The sequence below is a fragment of the Berghia stephanieae genome, chromosome 4 (assembly GCF_034508935.2).
Source record: "Berghia stephanieae isolate SIO BIC M18660-M18661 chromosome 4, UCSD_Bste_1.3, whole genome shotgun sequence".
In the NCBI taxonomy this organism is placed as follows: Eukaryota; Metazoa; Mollusca; class Gastropoda; order Nudibranchia; family Aeolidiidae; genus Berghia; species Berghia stephanieae.
In genome coordinates, this window is record NC_088363.1 from 57,353,901 (window position 1) to 57,377,038 (window position 23,138).

Here is a 23,138-nt window from a genome sequence, read left to right on the forward strand (position 1 = left end):
ATAATAATAATAATAATAATAATAATAATTGATAATAATAATAACAATAATAATAATAATAATGATAATAATAATGATAATAATAATAATAATAATAATAATAATAATAATAATAATAATAATAATAATAATAATAATAATAATAATAATAATACTGCAGTTGCTATCTCGTAATGCATCTTGAAGGGCCTGAGATGTCTCGGACTAATCAAAACGGACAATTTGTGAAATCTGTTTACTTTCCACCAAGTACACACACGTTATTTTTAGTCGGCAATGGAAGCGGGGCCAAAGGTAGACTCGATCTTTTTTTTACAATTTTGCCAGAAAACTTTTATTTTATTAAATCTATCAAATAAAATGACACACAACCTGTCCAAAAGAATTAAAACAGGAAGTTTCTTTCATGCTTCCGGTTTAATCATTTATAATCACAAGCTGAGAGTCATGTTAATCAAAGGATATATGAAGAAAAATACGTTTTCTGGCCAAGGTGTAATAAAGGTATTTTATCAGTGTATTGTAGTTTGGCCCTTGCGTAATATTATGAGAAGATGGGGTTGGGAGGTTAGTTAAAGTGGTTAATGGAGTGATTAATTAATGCAGCGTTCAGACAGCGCATGTTTACTTATGCGCTTGGCTAAGGAGCTCACAACATTGCCATCCGGAAGTATAACGGACCAGCACACAAAACTATGTGTAACCATGATCGTTTATAGTCAGGTTAATACAATTTAGCGAGAATTACTCATAAACGCAGATGGCATAAGAAATTAACAAAGACCTGAGTGACGACAAATTCGAACTATCTATATTATCTTGGTTGATATGGATATATATTGGGTGACATCGTGATAAATCTAAAAGAGATTTCTGTAAAAAAAAAAAAAAATTTAAAAAACCGAATGAGCCAAACGTGATACGTCGCCCCAAAGCGATATATATGTCAGGTTTAATCAAATGCCGAAAAGCGATATTCAATTTTTAAAAGGAAGCCATCAAAGTTTATGGGTTCCCACTCGAGGGTGTGCGCTCACTTGCACTGATGCACGCCCTCAAATTTGAGGCAGTGGAATATTCTCGCATTTTCAAATTGCTGAAGTTACAGATTAAAAAAGAAGACGCGAAGAACCGGATGTTGAACATTTGAGTATCCTGCATTTTAAGAAACTAAAGTCTGTTCAATTTAGTTATATTGAATAAGATTATTAATCTATTACTTAGACATCATAATCAATTTTCATTAAATTCATACTTTGACATAATAAATACCCGATTGAGACGGCTGGTCATGTGTGTGACATTATATTACTTTATGTTTGTGTGTGTGTGTGTGTGTGTGTGTGTGTGTGCGGGTTGGTGTTTATATATATATATATAACTGAGAGGGTCAAGAATAGCCCAACGCCAAGCCAGCGTGTCGTAAAAGGCGACTAATGGTGTGTGATTCCCCCATCTTTGAGTCACCTGGTCCTCCAGGTTGGGGTTGGCAAAGGGTTAACACCCCTTTCCGTTAAACTCAAACCGTTACAGAAACACAGACAGACAAACCAAATCCTTTTTTTAGCTTGGGCGACCGAAGAGTTTCTGGAATTACAGAATTTATGAAGGACAACAGACAAAGCCGAAAGGACTCTGCTGACCCGATGACGTCTTCGCCAAACAAGCAGCTTCGAATTGCGTCGTGGAACGTTCGCACCATGTATGAAGCAGGAAAAAGCTCTCAAGTTGTGACTGAGATGAGAAGATACAGGCTGCATATACTTGGAGTAAGCGAAACCCACTGGATACAATCCGGACAGAAACACCTCAAGTCTGGGGAGAAGATTTTATATTCAGGGAGAGGGGACGGGATTCATACACAGGGAGTAGGAATAATTCTAAGCAAGTTTGCCCAGAAGTCACTGAGAGGATGGGAACAATGCGGAGAAAGGATCATCATGGCGTCCTTTACAACACGGAGTAAGAAGATCAGCATGAACATTGTACAGATCTATGCCCCAACAAATGATGCAACAGATGAGGACAAAGATACATTTTATGGTCTGCTACAACAAGTCATTGACAAGTTGCCAAGGAAAGACATCAACATATTGATGGGAGATGCTAATGCAAAAGTGGGACAGGATAACGTAGGCTATGAAGGTATCATGGGACGTCATGGCATGGGAGAAATGAATGATAATGGTGAGAGATTTGCAAATTTCTGTGCATTCAACAGTTTTGTGATTGGAGGATCAGTGTTCCCCCATAAGAGGATCCACAAAGCAACTTGGGTCTCACCAGATGGTGTGACAGAGAATCAGATTGATCATTTTTGTATCTCTCGTAGATTCAGACGTTCATTGGAAGATGTGACAGTACGGAGAGGGGCAGATGTTGGATCAGACCACCACCTGCTATTGGCAAAGCTTAAGCTCCGACTCAGAAAACACGGGGCCAGATCACATACAAGAAGAAAATTTGAGGTGAATGCACTTGATGGGGAAAAGAATGAGGAATTCAAACTACAATTGAGTAATAGATTCCAACCTCTTACTGAGCTCGAGGAGGACATAGATGTAGAGTCACATTGGGCAAAGATCAAGGAAGTTTACATAACAACTTGCCACGAGGTATTGGGGGTAAAGAAATCGGAACATAAAGAATGGATAAGTCCAACCACCTTGGACCTTATTGAAAAGAGGAGAACAAGGAAGGAACAAGTGAATGCAAGCCGAACAAGGGCTTCAAGGCTGGATGCACAAGAGCAGTATCGAGCCATAGCTAAGGAAGTCAAAAGATCTGTGAAGAAAGACAAGGAAGCATTCATGAACAGACTTGCAGAGAAAGCAGAAGCAGCAGCGACTGGAGGACACATGAGGATCCTTTATCAAACTACCAAGACACTTGCTGGAAAATATGGGAAACCAGAGGTACCAGTCAAAGACAAAGATGGGAAAACTATTTTTGGAAAAGAGGCTCAATCTGAACGATGGAGGGAACATTTCAACTGCCTTCTGAACAGACCACCACCAGACAACCAGCCAGAAATTTTGCCTGCAAGGAATGAGCTACCAATTAGCTGTGATCCACCATCGATAGCAGAGATTGTGGGTGCCATTAACAAGATGAAAAGGGGGAAAGCTGCTGGACCAGACCAGATTCCACCGGAGGCTCTAAAAGTTGATGCGGAAAGAAATGCTGAGGCCCTGCACCCACTATTTGAGAGAATCTGGAATGACGGGATATTCCCAAAGGATTGGAAGGAAGGACATCTTATCAAGCTTCCAAAGAAAGGGGACCTCAGTAATTGTAATAATTATCGAGGCATCACTCTTCTTTCTATCCCAGGAAAGGTTTTCAACCGTATTATTTTAGAGAGAATTAAGAATGCAACAGATGCTAAACTGCGGGACGAACAGGCAGGTTTTCGGAAAAACCGTTCAACCACCGACCAGATTGCCTCTCTGCGAGTCATAGTGGAACAGTCTATAGAATGGAACTCTCCTCTTATTGTCAACTTTCTGGATTACGAGAAGGCTTTCGACAGTATTGACAGAGCAACATTGTGGAAAATTCTGGCACATTATGGACTCCCTGAAAAGATAGTAAACCTCATTAAGGAAATGTATGAAGGATCAAGTTGCAGGGTTGTACATGAAGATCAGCTGACTGACAGCTTTGAAATTAAGACTGGTGTCAAGCAGGGATGCTTGCTCTCTCCATTCCTGTTCATCCTTGCCATTGATTGGCTAATGAAGGAAACCTCCAAAGGGAGAAGAAATGGGATACAGTGGACCCCCTGGACACAGTTGGATGATCTGGATTTTGCAGATGATCTGGCTCTTTTGTCCCACACCCAGGACCAGATGCAAACAAAAACCACAATTATAAACAGCCTCTCGGAATCAATTGGTCTAAGAATACACCCTGCAAAGTCAAAGGTCTTGAGGATAGGTACGCGTCAAAGGGAGCAGATCAAAGTAAAAGATCAGGAACTCGAAGATATAGACACTTTCTGCTATCTCGGAAGTATAATTGACAAGGATGGAGGCACGGAAGCAGAGGTGAAAGCACGAATAGGAAAGGCACAGGCTGCATTCACATCTTTGAACAGAGTTTGGAGAACTAAAGATATCTCCCTTCAACTAAAGCTAAGACTTTTCAACTCAAACGTGAAGTCTGTCCTACTGTATGGATGTGAAACTTGGAACGCATCACAGGCATGTATAAGGAGGGTACAGATTTTTGTAAACAGGTGCATGCGTAAGCTACTCAGAATAAAATGGATGGATAGAATAAAAAATGAAGAAGTATGGAAAAGAACACAGCAGAAACCAGTAGGAGAGGATATAGGAAGAAGACGATGGAGGTGGATTGGACACACGCTTAGAAAGAATGACTCAACTATAACAAAGAAAGTATTGGACTGGAACCCTCAGGGCAGAAGATCAAGGGGAAGGCCACGAGGAACATGGAGAAGAATTAAAGAAGCTGATATACAGAGAAGTGGTAAGACCTGGAATGAGATAAAAAAGTTGGCTCAGGATAGAGAAGGATGGAAACTGTTTGTCTGTGGCCTATACCCTGACCCAGGGTGAAAAAGGCAATGATGATGATTATATATATATATACCTATGCGGGTATGTGTGCTTCTGTGTTTATGCGTTTGTTTTGCTAGGAGAGTTATCATAGTTTGTATCTAATAAAATTGTTTGTAATGACGTGCAAATATTGCAGGTATGATAACCGGGCGCAATTATGGGCTTGATTTTACGTTGTTGGACAATGGAGAATATTTTGCATAGGTACCGTTTGAGAGTATTTCTATTAAAACCATGAGCCCATAATATTTTGGGTTATCAAACCAGCAAATAAGTACATGTAGATTTGGAGTGTATTTATAAATAAATATTTATAAATACTGTATGTAATGTCAGGATGTATAATACAAATGTGATTGTCGATTCCAATGGTGAGGAAACTAAATCCACGTTGCCTGTTGGATTAATCTGGCAATTGCTTGAAGGAGACTTTCTCGAAGTGGTATTAAGATGAAGATCAAGGGTGAACAGTGGATGTGAATATATTATACGTAATTATAGAGGATAACATGGTACGGAATTAGGGTGATAAGAGAGAAGAAGAACGTATGTTTGTCCGTGTGTGAGAGTGTGTGTGTGTGTGTGTGTGTGTGTGTGAAGGAGTGACTAAATGGAAGAGAGAGAGAGAGAGGCAGTGAGAGAGAGAGAAAAAGATAATGAGAGAGAGAGAGAGAATTTGGGAGGTATGGGGGATGTGTTTAGTTTTGTTTAGCTTATTGTTGGTCTACTTCAATGTCATTGTATTTCCTTCTTATTATTTATTTGGTTAATAATTTTCAGAATTGCATTATTCTATGGCCATAACATATGTTCATTCCAAAAATAGATAAATAAAGTTCATCTTATCTTATCTTATGTTATCTTATCTTATCTTAACACAATCTTGAAATAACAACAAAGCGAATCAGCCGAGTCAAAACTTGCCACACATAAAAAAAAATGACCTGCTTGTTTCTTTTTTGTACAATGTTAATGATGACTTTTAAAATCAAGGTCTATCTACACACTATTTGATGTCATGGGTAAAAACTCTTAAAACGGATTTTATTTAATATATAAAGAGTAGAAGCAGGCTAGAATTGTATGAAAGTCGAACACTGCATCTATAACGGACTACCCCACGATTGTTATAATACAGAACAGGTAACAAACTTCGAGAGTTCTGATACCATCTTTGTTATGAGTAAACACCAATTACAGTAAGCAGATCACGATCTACTGTGGCAAAACGTCTTTTTTTCATTATGGCCAGAAAACATTAGATATCGAAGTATTACAATGGCCAAAAACTTGTGTAAAAATTTTAAACCAGGGACTTCTTTTATTTACAAGTTTTTCGTCATTTATTTCGATCGGTTTATTAAGTTCAAATCGATGTATCTGGCCCAAACGAGAAAAAACGCATATGCTCAGTCCGCTGCAAGACGCTTCAATGCCATTTCCATAATGAGCATTGAGCGTCTGATAAGAGATTGTAGGTACTGAAAATAGATTTGTACAACAAGATATGTATAGAAAGAAAATTATAATTTGTGACCCAATGTCTCTAAACGGTATTATATCGGGACTGTTAAGATGATAAAAATTAAGTGTTAGTCGGAAATATATATCTTCTGCCGATATTTTTTGTTGTTGTTTTAAAGAAAATGAATGTACCCTCTTAGGGAACTAAAAATTCGAATGTCATGGAAAGCTTTTCTAAAAGAAATGGATGGAAGCAGTTCAAATATCAGAGGGAAAAATAAAGAATTGTTATTCGGATCCGGGGGCATTTGAGCTTCTTGTGCGGCTATGTGGTCTTGTGGTATGACACTCACTTTTGGATCGGAAGGTCCTGAGTTCGAGCCTCGCTGGCGCATAGTTGAGTCCTTGAAAAGGTTCATTACTCACATTCTCTCATCGTACGCATGTGTAAAATGAGTACCTGGTCGTTAACAGCGTTGTTTTTGTTGGGAAAAAAAATTAATATCGCCTTACAGGCGTCAAGTCTCATTCTACATGTTCCGTGTTGCTGTTGGTCAGGATATCTTGGTAAAGCGCTTTGAGCACGTTTAGTGGATATTGCCTATATAAAATCTCAAGTTTTATTTTGTTTTTTTAGCTACTTTATGACTATTTGATTCAGCCAGCATTGACTGAGCTGTTGGGCCAATGAGATCAGACGGGATGTGATTTGCGATTGTCTAACGCCTTACCCAAAACGGTCCTAGAAAAAGTCATTATCCGTTTAAAATACAGACACCGAGATAAATCCTGGTTCCCTGTGCCTCGAGCTAGATCTAACTAATCCAGCTACTTAAACATTGCTCAGAGGACGAAGGAGTCAAGGGGGAAAAAATCAACTCAACCAAAGATGTATACTGATCCCTTGTTTTGGGAATCAATCAATAAATGCCTTGCAAAGAAATCTAAATCAAGAAAAGATTGTAGGATCCCTATCTTCGCGATGATTTTGTTTCCCGTGTATTTTTCTTTTTTTATTTTGACTTAACTGTACCATAGACATACTTATGAAAGTTTTACATCCGAAAATATAAAAAATAAAATTGGAATCTTGTCGTGAATGGTAAAGGACAAGAAGCGGAAAGTAGATTGTGCTGCAGAATACGCTTTAAAACGAAACAAAACAACAGGCACTCCACACGAAAATTGATGTGAACGAATACCATAACGCCAATAGATCTAACACCAGTGCCTGCTCCTAATTTGTCATTTTGACATGACATCATTAACAAAACCAACATTTTACTGGAGTCATTTTGTAGATATTATTTTACCTTGGAACATTAAATATCGTTTAGGTTCTCCCAGCAACGATTTACGATCCAAGTACAAAAATAAATAAAACAATGATAACTGTCTAGGCAACGGGGTCATGTCGTCCGTGCCGAATTCCAGTTTGTTTTTTTTTAAATTATGAACTGGAAAAAAAATCACCTCAGCGCGTGATATTCCATATCTAGTTTATAAGGCCTGAAATTGTTAGGTATTATCAAATGAAGAGAGAATGTTTTAAGACCAAAATAAATCAAACTGACTGTCAGGTAGAAATGATTTCGTTATGATCATTCTTACAAAAGCAAATGTGACCTACAGTGTCAAAATGGTGTTATGTCCGGTAAGAGCGATTTTTTTAATGTAAGAAACACGAATTCTTGGGTCTTTTTCTATATAAGAACTTGTAATTATTCTCCAAAATACAAAATAGTGAAAATGTTGCTGCTTGACTCTCGAAGGAGAAAAATACGATAAGTAATGAAATGTAATTTATTAAATGAAGACAGATAATGTGGACGTTTCGGGTCTCCCTTTATCAAGAAAACACGATGAATAATATACTAAAGACGAATAAGGGAAGTGTGAGAATTTTTTATAACGGTGAAATCCAAAACGTCCACATTATCTGACTTTGTTCAATAAATTGAAGCTTATATTTCATTACTTATATTTATTTTTTCATAACACAGAATGTAAATTAACCCCTAGTCTTGAAACTTGAGCTTTTATGCAGTGCAATATCCACTAAACGTGCTCAAAGCGCTTTACAAAGGGTGCCTGACCAACAGCAACACATGACATGTAGAACGAAACATGAATCCTGTTAGGCGATATTAAAAAAATAAACAGGACAACGCTGTTAACTGCCATGTGCTCATTTTACACCCGAGTACGGTGAGAGAATGTGAGTAAAGAGCCTTTTTCCAAGGACTCAACTATGCGCCGAGCGAGGCTCGGACCCAGGAGCTTCCGATCCGAAAGCGAGTGTCGTACCACAAGACCACATAACCGCTCTGTCTTATCTGACAAAACAGACCATTACAAACATACAAACATAGGACAAATTTATCTTTTGAAAAAAAAAGCACACAAAACTGCGGAATATTATGCGTGCATTTTCTGTTTCCTTTTTGCTCATTTAGTTCTTGTTTTGTTTTGGAGTTGTTTTGATGTTTGGTTTTTGTTTTGTTTTGTTTTGTTTTTGTTGGGTTTTTGTTTTTTTGTTTGTTTGTTTTTTATCTTTTTTTTTTTTTAGTTGTTCATTTTCAATTTCGTTATTTTTCGTTTCGCTTATTTTGCGGTCTAAGATGTCTACACCTCCTTCGATAAACATCGTTATGAGATGAGTTTTAATCTGTGTAATATCACTGGACATCGAAAACCAACGGTCTATTATTCATTCTTGGTGCAGACTATTTCATCATTGGAGTGGACAAAAAGTGACAGGCAATTTATTTGCTATCGGGCAGTAAATAAACGATGGCCTTTAAACGAAATAAAACAAACCTGTAAATAGAACGCAGGAAAAACGCGGAAGACCCCTGTTTTACAGGACAACGTTGTCAGAGGAGATAAATTGCAACTGATTTGAAGAAATGGTGGAAATATATTATAGTTATATGAACGTGAAAAAAAAAGACACAAAGACTAAGAAAATCTTAAAGACTGCACTGTGTACAAATATGGCTACTTTACTCTTCTTTTTTCACTTTAACTGCCAAACTGTTGCTTCAGATATCGATCTTAGGTGTGCTTCAAACTTGTCCAAAAGTCCTAATCTCAAAAATGAGACCTACATATTATAGCGATCGATTAAGCAAAATGGTCTCAACTTCTTAAAAAGTTTCAAACCTGAGACTTCTAAAATATCGATATAATATTAAGTATGATCCTACAAATTATCCAAACGTCTAAAATCGGAGACTTTACAAATATCGATCAAATGAGCAAGATGACCACAACTTCTTCAAAATTCCAAAACCTAAGCCTTTACAAATATCGATTGATTAAGCAAGATGACCACTTCTCAAAAATATGCTTGAGACTGACATCTTAAAAATATCGATATATTAAACACGATGACCAATCCTCCAAAAGTATCAAGACTGAATTTTTTTAAATATCGATATATTAAGCAAGACGACTACCACTAATCAACAAGTCTCGAACCTAAGACTTTACCAATATCGATTGATTAAGCAAGATGGTTCCAATAATTTGTCAAAAAGTCTCAAGTTTGAGACAGTATAACTGTCCCAGTAAAAATGGAAAAAAAAATTGTTTTGCTAGTGTACGGCAATGCTATCCATTATAATAGATGAAACCAATGAAACCAATCATTTATGCCATTGATCTTTTGATAATCACACAATTGAGCGTCTTTAAGACAAATAAATAATCAAAATTGATATAATCACCACTCTCAAGGCATGCAAACCTGCATCAGGATGCTAACAAAAATCTATATATGTATATTAGAAAAATATCCGAAATTCTGGATATCCAACATGCATGAAACTCATTCTTATTTGTGACTCACCCTCTTAAAGCGGTAATTTGTCGGGATAAACTAGGTTCTTGACTTAGAAGGCTATGCGATCTTGTAGTATGACAATCCCTTTTAAATCGGAAGGTCCTGAGTTCGAGCCTAGCTCGGCGCATAGTTGAGTCCTTGGAAAAGGTTCTTTACTCACATTCTTTCACCGTACTCAGGTGTAAAAATGAGTACCTGGCCGTTAACAGTGTTGTCTCTGTCTGGAGAAAAATTGTAATATCGCCTAACAGGCGTTATGTCCTGTTCTATATGTTACGTGTTGCTGTTGGTCAGGGACCCCTTGTAAAGCGCTTTGAGCACGTTTAGTGGATATTGCGCTTTATTTTTAAAAAAGCTCAAGTAGGGTTAAAGAATGCAAATATTTGGAAAAGGAAATACTTAGTAGAAGTTCAATTTCTTTATCTAGTTCATTCGATATATATACCAGATTAAGGTGGGAGAACAAATTATGGGAGTCTTCAATTCTCTCCTAACTGAACCAGTGATTAGTCTTTCATTTGAAATAACCTGGTTGATCTGACGGTTGCTGACGAGAGTCTAGAATAAGGAATAAAAGTGCGATGTCAAATTACTGGTTCCAATCTCATTGGAAGTTTAAAACCACTCTTCTGTAGGACTGGATACATACATTGTGCAACTGAGCTTCCGGTTTCATAGTGATGGTATCTTATTTTCTAGCCTAAGTAAACGCTGGTTGTCAATAAAGATTAACCATCCTCGCTCTTTTACATCCCGTAATCCGAATAACGCTCAGTCATCTCATTGCCAATAACACTCAACAATGATCTTTTAAAAATGCCAAACATAAACCTCCGCTTAACATCAATCATAGACCCCCAACAGCATCAGAGGCACGACATCAAGCAGACAGGAATGGATTCCTCTTCACATAGTTGGGCAGACTGTGCCAGCCAACAGCTTCTAGTCAGTAAGCCAATCCTAAAAATCTGCCTATACATCTTTCTACTGCTTCTAATGGTGCTCACACTACTATATTTTGACGATCGATCCAATCAGCAAATTCTCTACCGCACTCGTGCACCGTCGCAAACCCGCCCGGAAGCTTCGTCACAACACACAGTTCAACTAGATGCTCTGCTGTTTCGGGCTCTATCCCACATCGGGTACATGTTGGACAGGTGGAAAGTCCCCACTGATAAAGCGATTTTGCCGTTAAGCAGGTTCTCGACCGAAGGAGATTCGCTACCACCCAGTATCTCCTCTTTCTGGTGGAAAAGCCTGGCAACTTCTCACCTAGTTTCGAGGAGTGTATGTCCCCTCTCCTTCGAGGGATTGAATTCGTCCAAACCGACTTCCATCTCGTATATGTATTTCTGTCCGTAGTCAGGGATTCCTGCTACTAAAATAGTTATGCCACCTTATGATTCAATGTGTAACCTATTCATTACTAGTCCTCCGAATGACTAGTTACATAATATAAACTTCCAATGATTTTGGAGCCGGAAGAGTAGAAGATGTGACGTCACGACTTCTCTGCCAGATTCCTCCCAACCTATCCAGTGATTAGTTTTTCATTTGACATAAACTGGTTGATCTGATGGATTCTGGCGAGTCGAGAATTCTGAGTGGGGTCATTCGACTCCCGTGGTGGGCAGGGAGGTCACTGTTGCTGAATCTTCTATCCTCTATAGATCCTTTTCCACCCTGCCTTCAGTTTTTGTCTTTCTATCTGATCTAACAGACCCAGTTACTCAGTAGGTGCTGGGTGCACAAGGGGGGGGGGGGGATTTTCAACAAACATCCCGACTTCAATCTGGAGCGATTTCGGTCTGCTTGCTTGTGAAGCGAGTGATCTACCAACTGAGTTATCGGGACCCCTAAATATGTAGGTTCATGAAAATCATTTAATCACGTATTATTCAGAGCTTTTTCTCTTCTAGAAATTTTAAATCTCTGACACCTCAACTTTGGTTGAATCTTCTTAATCTCTGAAAGAAATCGATACGATTCCCAAGGAAATTCACTATTAATTATGTGTCTAGGATCCCAAGAGAGCAAATTGTCTCATGTGATCTCGTTGCTATGTTATTTTGTCACATTGATGTATTAATGTTAACTGACCACCCGTCCTTTCGAAAGAAACTTGACCAGTTAACTGCCGTGCAATGGAAAGATGCATATTTTTTAAAAATTGGTCAGAAAACTCGTCCTTTAAATATTTGAAGGACGAGTTTTCTTGCCAAATTTTTAACTAGACCCTCTAGGTGTCTTTTCAGAGCACGGTAGTGAAATTGTTAAGAATCATTCAGTGATATGAAATGTCTCGTCTACGAGCGATGTCATGCTACTCAAAGATCTATCAGATTCGACGGTAGAGTAAACATAACAGTGGGATGAGGAGTCTGACGTGTTGACAAACTCCAGTTGTCAGGATTTTATCTTATAAAACCATTACTATTTCTATTGTTTTGTTTTGCTTTGCATCTTTTATTTTCAGTTTGTTTGGGTTTTTAAAATTAGATTTTTGGTGTGTGTGTGTGGGGGGGGGGGGGGGGGGGGGGGGTCGTTATAATAATATCATTACCGCTTGTTTCGTTTTCTTTTGCTTCTCTTCTTTCAGGTTTGCTTCTTTTTTTTTTGGTTATTATAATATCAACACCGCTTGTTTTTTTTGTTTTTTAGTTTGCTTTTTTTTTTGGTTTGCTTCTTTTCTGTTAGGTTTGTTTTGTTTTTTTTTTTATTGGGGCGGGGGGGGGGGGGAGGAGGGCAGGGGTTCGTTTTGCTTTTTTTTTTTTTTACTTTTATAAAAATTGTATTGTCTTTTGCTTTGTTTATTTGGGAGGATTTATTTTATTTTCGTTGCTTGTTTTCTATTGCATCATTTTTATGGGGGTTTTTTTTCATTTGTGTTTCATCGCTTTGTTTTGTTTCCCAAAATATTTTATTTTAAATTCTTGACACATTGCTCCGACCAGCAAAATTTAAAACGACCTAATATATCAGCATTTTCTATCACGATATCGATATCGGATACATATCGTTTTATGCACCTTTTAAATTAGCATGCAATAATAGAGTTAAGATTCATATTGAAACTGAGACAGTCATTACTCAGTGATATGTGGCCCGACGTCTTGGTTGGGGGGGAAGGGGGGGGATTAATTCTTGTCTTAGACATGAAAATCAATGTTCTATGTTGGCTTTGTTTTGAACGGAATCTGCAGCACTCCTGTGTTATTTTAAAACTCATTTTTATCGGCTGAATATTTAATGTATTTTAATAATTGATTTATAAAGCACGCAGAATCAATACTTTTAGGGGCCCCGACAGAGAAGGAGAAAGTTTTTTTTCGGCTAGAGATAGTTTACATATAAAAACTTGTTTAAATATGATACATTGGAGAAAAGAAAACTAGATGGCAATCGACCTTTATTTTTTTGTCTGGTTGTCTTACCCTGTCTATAATATTTCTCTCGAGTTCATATGCATGGAAAATCGAACAATTTGTTCGATTTTCATGAGGTAACTCGAGGAGCATTGTCCCTGTTCCTATCTATCTTTCCCAATATTTATTATCTTTCTGTCACTCCCATATTTTTATTTTTCGTGTTTTGTATGTCTTCTTATTTGTTTGTTTTTTTTTTTGTGTATGTGTGTGTGTGTGTGTTGTTATGTTGTTATGTTTTTGGTGGAAGGGGGGGGGGGGGCATAAAAACGTGCAAGGAAAGGAAAGTAAAGGGGAAAAATGATTGCATTGTCATAATCGTTGCACTACAAATAGCTATCTATGCTTAAGCTTTATATATCAACTTTAAAAACCAAAATCAAAGAAGAATAAATAAAATGGTGGAGTCCAAAAAAACTTGTTTTTTTCCAAGATGGCCCCCAGTTCCATGACAACGAAGAGATTTTCAATCATTTTTTTTTTTTTTTTTACCATTTTTTACGAGATATCTCATGTATAATCGTCATTAGTTTGATCAAATAGTCCCAATAAAGGATTTTTGTATTTTTAGTATCGAGCCCCCTTTAAAGGACATCTATTATTTTCATTTGTGAAAATGTATATATGTGTGTATTTGTGTGGGAGAGTGACACGAGATGAGAGAGAAGAGAGAAGAGAGAAGAGTGAGAGAGAGAGAGAAAGAGAGAAAGAGAGAGAGAGAGAGAGAGAGAGAGAGAGAGAGAGAGAGAGTTGAAAATTAGGAATAGATAATATTATATTAATGTTTGATAAGTCTTATTTTGTCGCATTGCCTTACCTGAATCTGGTGAGTAGGTCAGAACCCTGCTGCAAACTTGATACTCCACGGATAAATCTATTATTATCTATCATAGTTACATAGGGGACAACAACAGGTAAGAGACATGCAAATAATTATCGTGACTTTTAATGAGAGTTGAGAGAAGAGCCGGCAACTCACTAACATCTCTCTCTCTCTCTCCAGTCACCGATCTATCTAAATCCACTTAGAATGAAGACAGAGCCACCGCAATAGACGGTCATGTTCATGCATGGCTCTCATCGCCTGGACTTTAGACGCTTTTTCACGTGAGGGGTTATGGGGTTTTCGGAAATGGGAGGAGAGATGACGGGGGTTATATTGGATTTAGTTTATGATGTTTAAGTAACTCTCTCTCTCTCACTCTCCCCACTCCTCTCTCTCTCTCTCTCTCTCTCTCTCTCTCTCTCTCTCTCCACACACCCACACACACATACACATACACACTCTCTCTCTCACACACACACACACACACATAACATAAACACCTCTCTCCCCCCCTCTCTCTCCCTCTCTCTCCTGTATCTATCTATCTATCTTCCTCATCTTCTGAGTTGAATTAGCTCTCCAACGGTTAAATCTCTCCCTCCCTCTCCCTCTCTCTCTCTCTCTCTCTCTCTCTCTCTCTCTCTCTCTCTCTCTCTCTCTCTCTCTCTCTCTCTCTCTCTCTCTCTCTTCAATAGTTTAATGCGGCTAGTTGAATAAAAGTCAAATTTTCTGGTTTCTGTATTGCACACTTGGATACACGTCTCATCCACCTTTTATCAACAATTTTTTTTTAATGTTCAAATGTCAGAAAGGGATATTGTTGAAATGATATTTTATACGGGAATCCTGTTAGGCGACTAGTCCTGTAAAACTTGGAAATGTTATCTCGATGCCAATTTATAGACTGAGATATAGAATGGCGATATTTGTTTAGTAAACAAATTGAAATCTATATAGGAACAAAATGTTAAAGTCATTACATTTCTTTCGTAATTTATACATGATTTAGCCTTTGTGATATTCTGCTCACAAATATTGACTTGAGATATATTACATACTCGACTCAAGTGGGAATGAGTACACAGCTTTAGGCATTTACAGATATGGTAAGAGAGTTAGTACAAAAAGGACACGTAACAGACGACTGATACTGTATGAACTGAAAATATGGATCCATATGATCGGCTGAATAAAGGAAACATTGTGAAGAGCATTGAGTTGATATATCTTAGAATGCTCTATATAATGTTTATTTTTTTCATGAGGAGAGTGAGTTTATTGCGACAATGTTTCCTTGTGGTATGACATCACCTTCGGATCAGAAGGTCGGTTTTATGATAGCTCACCGTAATCAGTGTAAATGAGAACCTGACGTAAACAGCTTTGTCTCTAACCAAAAAAAAATTGCAATATCGACTAAAAGGCGTCATGTCTCGTCCTACATGTTAAGTGTTGCTGTTGTCTAGGGATCCCTTGTAAAGCGCTTTGACCACGTTTAGAGGATATTTCACTATTTTAATGCTCAAGTTTGGGGGGGTTGTTTTGTTTGTTTTGTCTCTTGGGTTTTTGTTATTGTTGTTTATTGTTTAATGTATGCGGGGGTTTGTCTAATACTTCCAAAAAAAAAAAAAAGAAAACAAATCTACTCAGTCTGACTCATTTTGACTTTAAACTTAATTGTTTAATCCATATAATTCATTCCCAAGTAACATCAGACCGACCGTAGCCATCGAAACTTATAGCCCGACACTGACCAAAAAATTACGTCAAAATACCAGTCTTTGGTCGCAAAAGAAACATCGTGAGTTGTATTCACTAGTTCAACCAATGGAATCACTTGTTTCCTTGAGCTTCACTAACGACAACCCACTAGACGCTGCACAATCTTTTAAAATGACGTAGAGAGTTCTTTTGTCAGGCTATAAACAGTATGAGCTTGGCTAAGAAGCTCACAACATTGTCATCCGGAAGTATAACGGACCAACACATAAAACTATGTGTCACCTTGAACGTTTATAGTCGGGTGAATACAGTTTGGTGAGAATTACTCATAAACGCGAATGGCAAAAAACAATAACAAAGACCTGAGTGACGTCAACTTCATTCTATCTATATGTTAACGATGGCGACGGACTGACTCAGTGGATCACACATGTGTTTTATCAGCGAGGACTGCATAACGAGCACACCAAAACTGCCATTTACAACATTTGATTCGAGAGAGTATAATAAGCCATATAAGCTGTAGGTCGATATTGACCGTGAAATCGTTCCCATCAAACTGGACTGTTATCGCTTGTCGCTATTCGGCCTCCTGTATCACCGATCATAAAATGGGATTACTAGCATGCAGTGGCGGTTCTAGCCTATTTATCGTGGTGGGGCAAAGATGATTCGGTCATATATATATATATATATATATATATATATATATATATATATATATATATATATATATATATATATATATATATTTTTTTTTTTTTTTTTTTTTTTTTTTTTTTTCACCTTAAAAAAAAATATTTCAACCACAAATAATCACACTCACAATGAAATGACAATACCAGTAGATTTTAATTATTCAAAACGTAATCAAAAATGAATCACGAAAGAGAATACAACAACACAAATAAAGCGACGAGACATAATGTGACAACACCTTGACAATACAAGTCCATTTCGTTCACTCGAAAAATTAAAGAGATGCTTTAATCCCTCAACGGCGATATTAAAATTTCTGTTCTGGTTTTCAGTAGTACGTAGTAACTTTAAAGTTTCCATCGAGAAGCAACAACAGCGATATGACTCGAGTTTCATTCAGAGCTCAAATTGCATCATTTTTACTGCTCTCTTGGTGGTTAGAATGACTGTGCCGGTGGTGGTAGTGGTTGGAATAGTGGTAGCGGTGGTGGTGGTGGAGGAGGAGGAGGAGGAGGAAGAGGAGACGGTGAGGCAGGATGTAATTATAGTAGTGGTTTTGGTGGTGCTGTTGGTTAGAATGATAGTTGTGGAGACGATGACGGAAATTATATGATGATGTTGATATTGTTTTTATTGCTATTGTAGTACTTGTCGTTAATGTTCTTCTTGTTGTTGTTAATGATGATGATTATGATGACAACGACGATGTCGTCGACAATGATGATTACCATACGATATTACAAAGTTTATTCAATCTTAGGCTTTCGCCAATAAATCATACAATTTGATGACAACATACATGAAAGTGGAAAAAATGGTAAATGGAATCAAACAATAAACTGATACCATTAATAACCACAAAAAATACAACAATCGTAAAACCACTAATACGTATAATAATAATAATAATAATAATAATAATAATAATAATAATAATAATAATAATAATAATAATAATAATAATAATAATAATAATAATAATAATAATAATAATAATAATAATAATAATAATAATAATAATAATAACAATAATAATATTACCATCATCATTACTACCACCACCATCATTATTACGTTTCCAATCAGTTTTTCTCGTTTTTTAAAAATTTGATACCTATAATAGACGAAAATTCCGGTGATTTTTTTAAAGGGTAGTTAAAATATCTACGATTTTATTAACCCTGAAAACTACGATTTTTATTTTCCTATTTCAAGTAGGCAGGTCTGCTATGACAAGTATCAGTTCCATAGTCAAAAAAGACAAACAAAAACAAAGTTTATTTAATCTTAGGCTTTCGCCAATAATTCATACAATACAATTAAGACAAAATAATGCTACCAATCTCTCCTCATGCATTCGTTAGACTATGACAATAACGACCGTGTTATCTTTACTCCTTACCCAACCAACCCCTAGCTTCCCGACTCTTCATCGCGAACTATCTTATGTATGTATTAGCTTCAGGACGGGCAAGTACGGAATCTGCCCACCCTTCCTTTAAACGTATTTATTTCCTCTATAACTTAGAATTCAACTCTCTCTTTTCTCAGAAGAGTATTTCTCGTATACTACTAATTCAATTGTTGAGAAAACCAAAATGGTGGTTGTATTTTATATATTTATTTAGTCGTGACTTTTGAATAAAAGTGTTTTGTTTTATTAGAGGGAAAACAATAGAATATACATTGTTTTGCAAAAATATTTAGTCTGGCAATAAAAATACAGCGGTAATTACTTTAAGAATTTGAAAAAAAAAATAATTTGTTTAATAAAAAAAAAAAACAAAAAAAAAAACAAGAAAATTTAAATAAATGAGTTTTGAGAAGCACTAAAGAAAACGAGAAAAAAAAAAGAAATAATTTAAACGGATTAAAAAATATAAAAACAACACAAGTTAATACTAACTTGATATAATATTAGTAAATTAATAAATTTAATTCAAAATGGAACCTTCCCAATGTCATTACATCAATGGTACCAGCACAAGTAAGGCAATAAATAAGAAAAAGTTCGTTTGCCAAAATCTCTATTTAGTGTTCACTGGTTTATAAGGCGGGCTCATTTGAATTAGCCCGACCTAGAACTAGAGAGGCCAGACAGCAAACTCGGAGTTCAGCGTCAGGCGACGTGACGATGAGATGACGATGTGGGCGGAGTGGACAGGTTGGGGGGGGGGGGTGATAAAAAGAACAGGAGCGTATCCTGGTTTATGCATTACGGGGTGCATGGTGATTCTCAAACTATCAAAAATACACACAAATTGATTTTAGTACGAAGTATCAAGTTTAAGTACTAACTTTTAAAATTATCTAATTTAAATTAGATTATTTCGGACATGGTAATACAGCATAAAACTTGAAAAAACAGGCTGGTATTTGCCCACCCTGCCCATTATTACCAGCCGTCCCTGCTAGCATGTATAATGATCGTGGACATTGCCCATGCATCCGATCTATTTGAATTCCAATGTTATTGTAATGTTATCACATGAAAACTAAAATTGCGAGAGTCAATGCCGACGTGGTCTGATAACCCAAATTGTTATGGGCTCATTGTTGTCATGGAATTACTCTGAAACCAACGCAAAATGTTAATGTTGTCCACCTATATCAATGTTAAATCAAGTCTATAAAAGGGCAGAGAAGTCTAGTCGTCACACCTTTCTCTTTTCCGGTTCAAAAATCATAGGAAGTGTGTTATCAGTTCTCCGGGGGACTAATGATAATTGCTCGCATATTGAATCATAAGGTTGCATAACTATTACAGTAGCAAGATTTATAGGCAGATTCTTAGAATTATAGGGCGCAAAAGAGTGAGGATATGTGATTTTTATTGACGACAAGCATATATTTAGACTAGAAAATAAGATGACATCATCACTTTGAAACCAAAAGATCAGTTCTCCTGATGACTGGTTTCACACTCCCAAGGAGATTGGAACTGGTATTTTGACATCACCCTTCTGTTTCCTATTAATGTTCATAACATCCGTCAGCCGGATATGACGCATCAACACACAAAACAATGTGTAGTCTGATTAATAACATTTGATGAGAACAACGCATAATAATGGCTGGCTAAAAACAATAACAAATAACTGAGTGACGTCAATGTCGTTCTATCTATTGCGTTCGATTATCAGACCTGCAAATGTGTCAATCCATGAAGATCAATGTGTATCAGAATGGGAATTTGACAAAATGTGTTTGTGTTGGTTTGAATCATGAAACATCTGTTGGCCATAACCTATCTCAGTACATGCCTGTCAGCCGGATCGGGTGGCCCTTCTGTTTATGAGTATTTATCAAAATGTTTTGACACTGAACTTCAAACAAAGATATGGTGCTCGTTGATGGAAATCCCAAGAAGATATTTAAGAGTTCAGGTACATGGGCAGCAAATTGACAGCATGTGGTGACTTCAACGAAGTGATCAAAACCAGAATAAGTAAGGTAAACCAGGCAATTGCTTCATTCGAAAAATTTGGAGTGGAACAGGATTGTATTCTAACATTAAAATCAGGATTTTAAAGAGTATTGTCTTGAGCGTCTTGCTCTTTAGATCAGATTGTTGGGAGACCATAGAAATTATCATCCAGAAACTTGAAGTCGCAGTAATAATCTTCGCAGATTTTGTAAATGATCGGTGGCATACTCACTCACTAGGATATCGTCGATATAGACTGCGGGGGTCAATGCATAGGTGTTTGAAGACTGGCTAAAGAACCGTTTGCTGTCTTTCCTCGAATCACTCAGCCGTATTGCATTGGACCACACTACAATTCGATAGCCCATGATCACCGCATTGCTCCAACTTCGGCAATTATAAAAACTGATATGATTTCATGGCTTCAATCAGACAGCACTACATATTCTGACTATTTATCAAAGGCCCAAATATACTCTTAGTGAAAAGAGAAAACCAGAAACAGTTTTCAAAACAGTCTGTCTAGTCAATGAGTTTTGCCACGTGGTTGCGCGACTTCCTCCATATCACTGTGAGCGCAATCCAATCGAGCTCATTTGGACCCAGGTAAAGGGAAATATGAGAGGTGGAACACCAAATTCACTCTCACTGACGAGGCAATAAATGATAGAACAAGGGAAGAATGGAAAAAGGCGTGCTTCAACCTTCGCAAACTGGAGAAAATTACATTTCATTGGATAGAGTGATGCCACGAAATATTTCCATAGTCGTTTCATTTCTCCTTTTCCTCATCCTCGTCATTAGAATGTGATGATTATTGTGTCCAGTATGTCTTTGTTGTTGGTGGTGGTGGTGTTGTAGTTGTTGTTATTGCCGAACACATGTACATATTTGTGAAAACAATGTATCATAACTTGATGAATTTCTACTTTTGACCAGTTTACATTAATTATATGCAATCCTCTTGGGCATAAACCGAAGCTATTTCTATAAATTTCGCAATCAAAATAATGTTGAAAGTGCGTAATGTTCACTTTCATTTGTATTCATCAGTTCTGTGTATTGGTAGTTATAATATGTAAATGTCTGTTAATTAAGGATTGCAATTCGTTCCTTTCATAATCAGATACTGAATGTATTCGTTTAAGTTTCAATTAACCGAACTTTCCATTTTAACGAATTCCTTCAAAATGGATAAGCGGAAAAGTCATAATTTTGATACTGTAAATCATCTATAAGTTACGATCCTTACCAGTTATCGATTTTGACATAGCTGTTATAAGCGAAATCCTTTCCTATTGTTTTACAATTAATGAAAAAATATGTTTTGATTAAGACAAATTGATTCAGAGGTTCATACAAACTTTTGTAGCTGTGCATTGAGGGACAGCTGAGAAAAAGAAGAAAAACACGCGCCACTTATTAAAAATCTGAGCAGTAGATAGGTGATATTTTGTGTGTGATATTACTTTGTCGATATTTCATAACTCATAATCATTGAGACCACAAAGTGTTTATTTTGACTTCTGAATAAATGGATGGCTCATGATATGAACTTGAGCTTTTATGTAGCGCAATATCCACTAAATGAGCTCAAAGCGCTTTACAAGGAGTCCCCTACCAACAGCAACACTTAACAGAGTGAGACATGACGCCTGTTAAGCAATATTATACTTTTTTTTCGGACAGACACAACGCTGTTAACGTTCAGGTACTCATTTTACACCTTAGTACGGTGAAAGAATGTGAGTAAGAGTCTTTTCCAAGGACTCAACTATGCACCGCTCGGGACTCGAACCCAGGACTTTCCGATCCGAAGGCGAGTGACATACCACTAGACCACATAGCCGCTGAACTTTTGAAATTTTGGTTTATAACTTTTGTACTAAATCAATCCCAGCAATGAAACAAAGTGTCATATTTTCTTTATAAATTATATTTTAGTTTCTGCGTCAATGCCACTCCGACATGAGTTTTGAGGCGATGGATCAAAGATACAAGGATATGATGATTGTTACATCATCCCCAATAAGATAATGTCACCTCGATAGGCATTGGTAGGGTACTCTCCTTACAGGCAAAGAGAAAAGAATCGAGTTGAGTCGTGATTGATTAATGACCCCCCCCCCCCCCCCCCAGTTCTCATTCACCCAGTAGAGATAGGATTGCAAGGATGATGATGATGATGATGATGATGATGATGATGATGATGATGATGATGATGATGATGATGATGATGGTGATGAAAATCGGGAGACATTCCATCTGCATGATATGGAATTTCTCCCTATTTACCAATAGTCAGTGAAGTGGCGCCTATATGTTAAGGAATATCTCCCTATTTTCTAACAGTATATAGGATTATATATATGGATTATCTCCCATATTTATTGAAAGTCATTGAAGTGGCGCCTAATCAACATGGAATATCTCCCATAAATATTCTGAGTTGCTCTCTCGGAGTTAAAATTAAAGGCCCAAGTTCTATTTATCCAAAGATAGAAACTGGGCTGGGTAGGATAAATATCTGAAACGCTCGGTACTCTCAGGCACAACTGATAACTAACCAGGTAACCAATATGGTGTTTTTTTTTAAAGAGTTCTTTAACTCATTCAAAGGCAATCTCTGGAGTGTCCTCTGAAAATGTTGTCGTCCTGTTTTTACTGACATGACAATTCTTCAATATTTTCAAAAGTGATCGAGACTGATTATCAGAGTATCCGATTTATCCCGATATTATAACTGGAGGTCACAGTTTTTCTTGTTTCATCTTTTTTGACCATTGTTTTTGGGGGTTTTATTTCCTAGCTAACGTTTGATCGTTGGGACAATTCCTGCCAGTAACCTCAAACTCGAAATAGGGTTAAACAAAATGTCTGTCGTTTTTCCCATTCTGATTTAATCCCAGTAGAGCCAGCATTGACCCCATCTTCTCCGTAAGTCATCAAATTTGCAGTAAATTGACGAAACACTTTTTTTTCATTTTGGCTGGACGACTTCACTTTAAATATCGATCTATCAAACTGTACCTCTATTTGTTCAAGTCCCAAACATAACACCTCGAAGAAGTCACTGTTTTGCTATTTTTGACAAGTTTGGATTCGACGTAAGTGATCGTTTCTGGGATAATTTAAATGT

The 23,138-nt window shown here is 37.0% G+C and overlaps 1 protein-coding gene across 2 annotated transcripts in view; it reads right to left on the minus strand.

Annotated features, from left to right (window-relative positions):
- LOC144970888 (cholecystokinin receptor-like) overlaps positions 1–14,357 on the minus strand; it is a 137,369-nt gene extending 123,012 nt beyond the window's left edge. The window contains exon 1 of one of the 2 annotated variants that reach the window (XM_078911022.1): positions 14,143–14,357. The gene's annotated coding sequence lies outside the window, so the exon portion shown is untranslated. The remainder of the gene's footprint in view (positions 1–14,142) is intronic. The other variant, XM_078911023.1, reaches the window with a different exon arrangement.
- Positions 14,358–23,138: the final 8,781 nt, after the last annotated feature.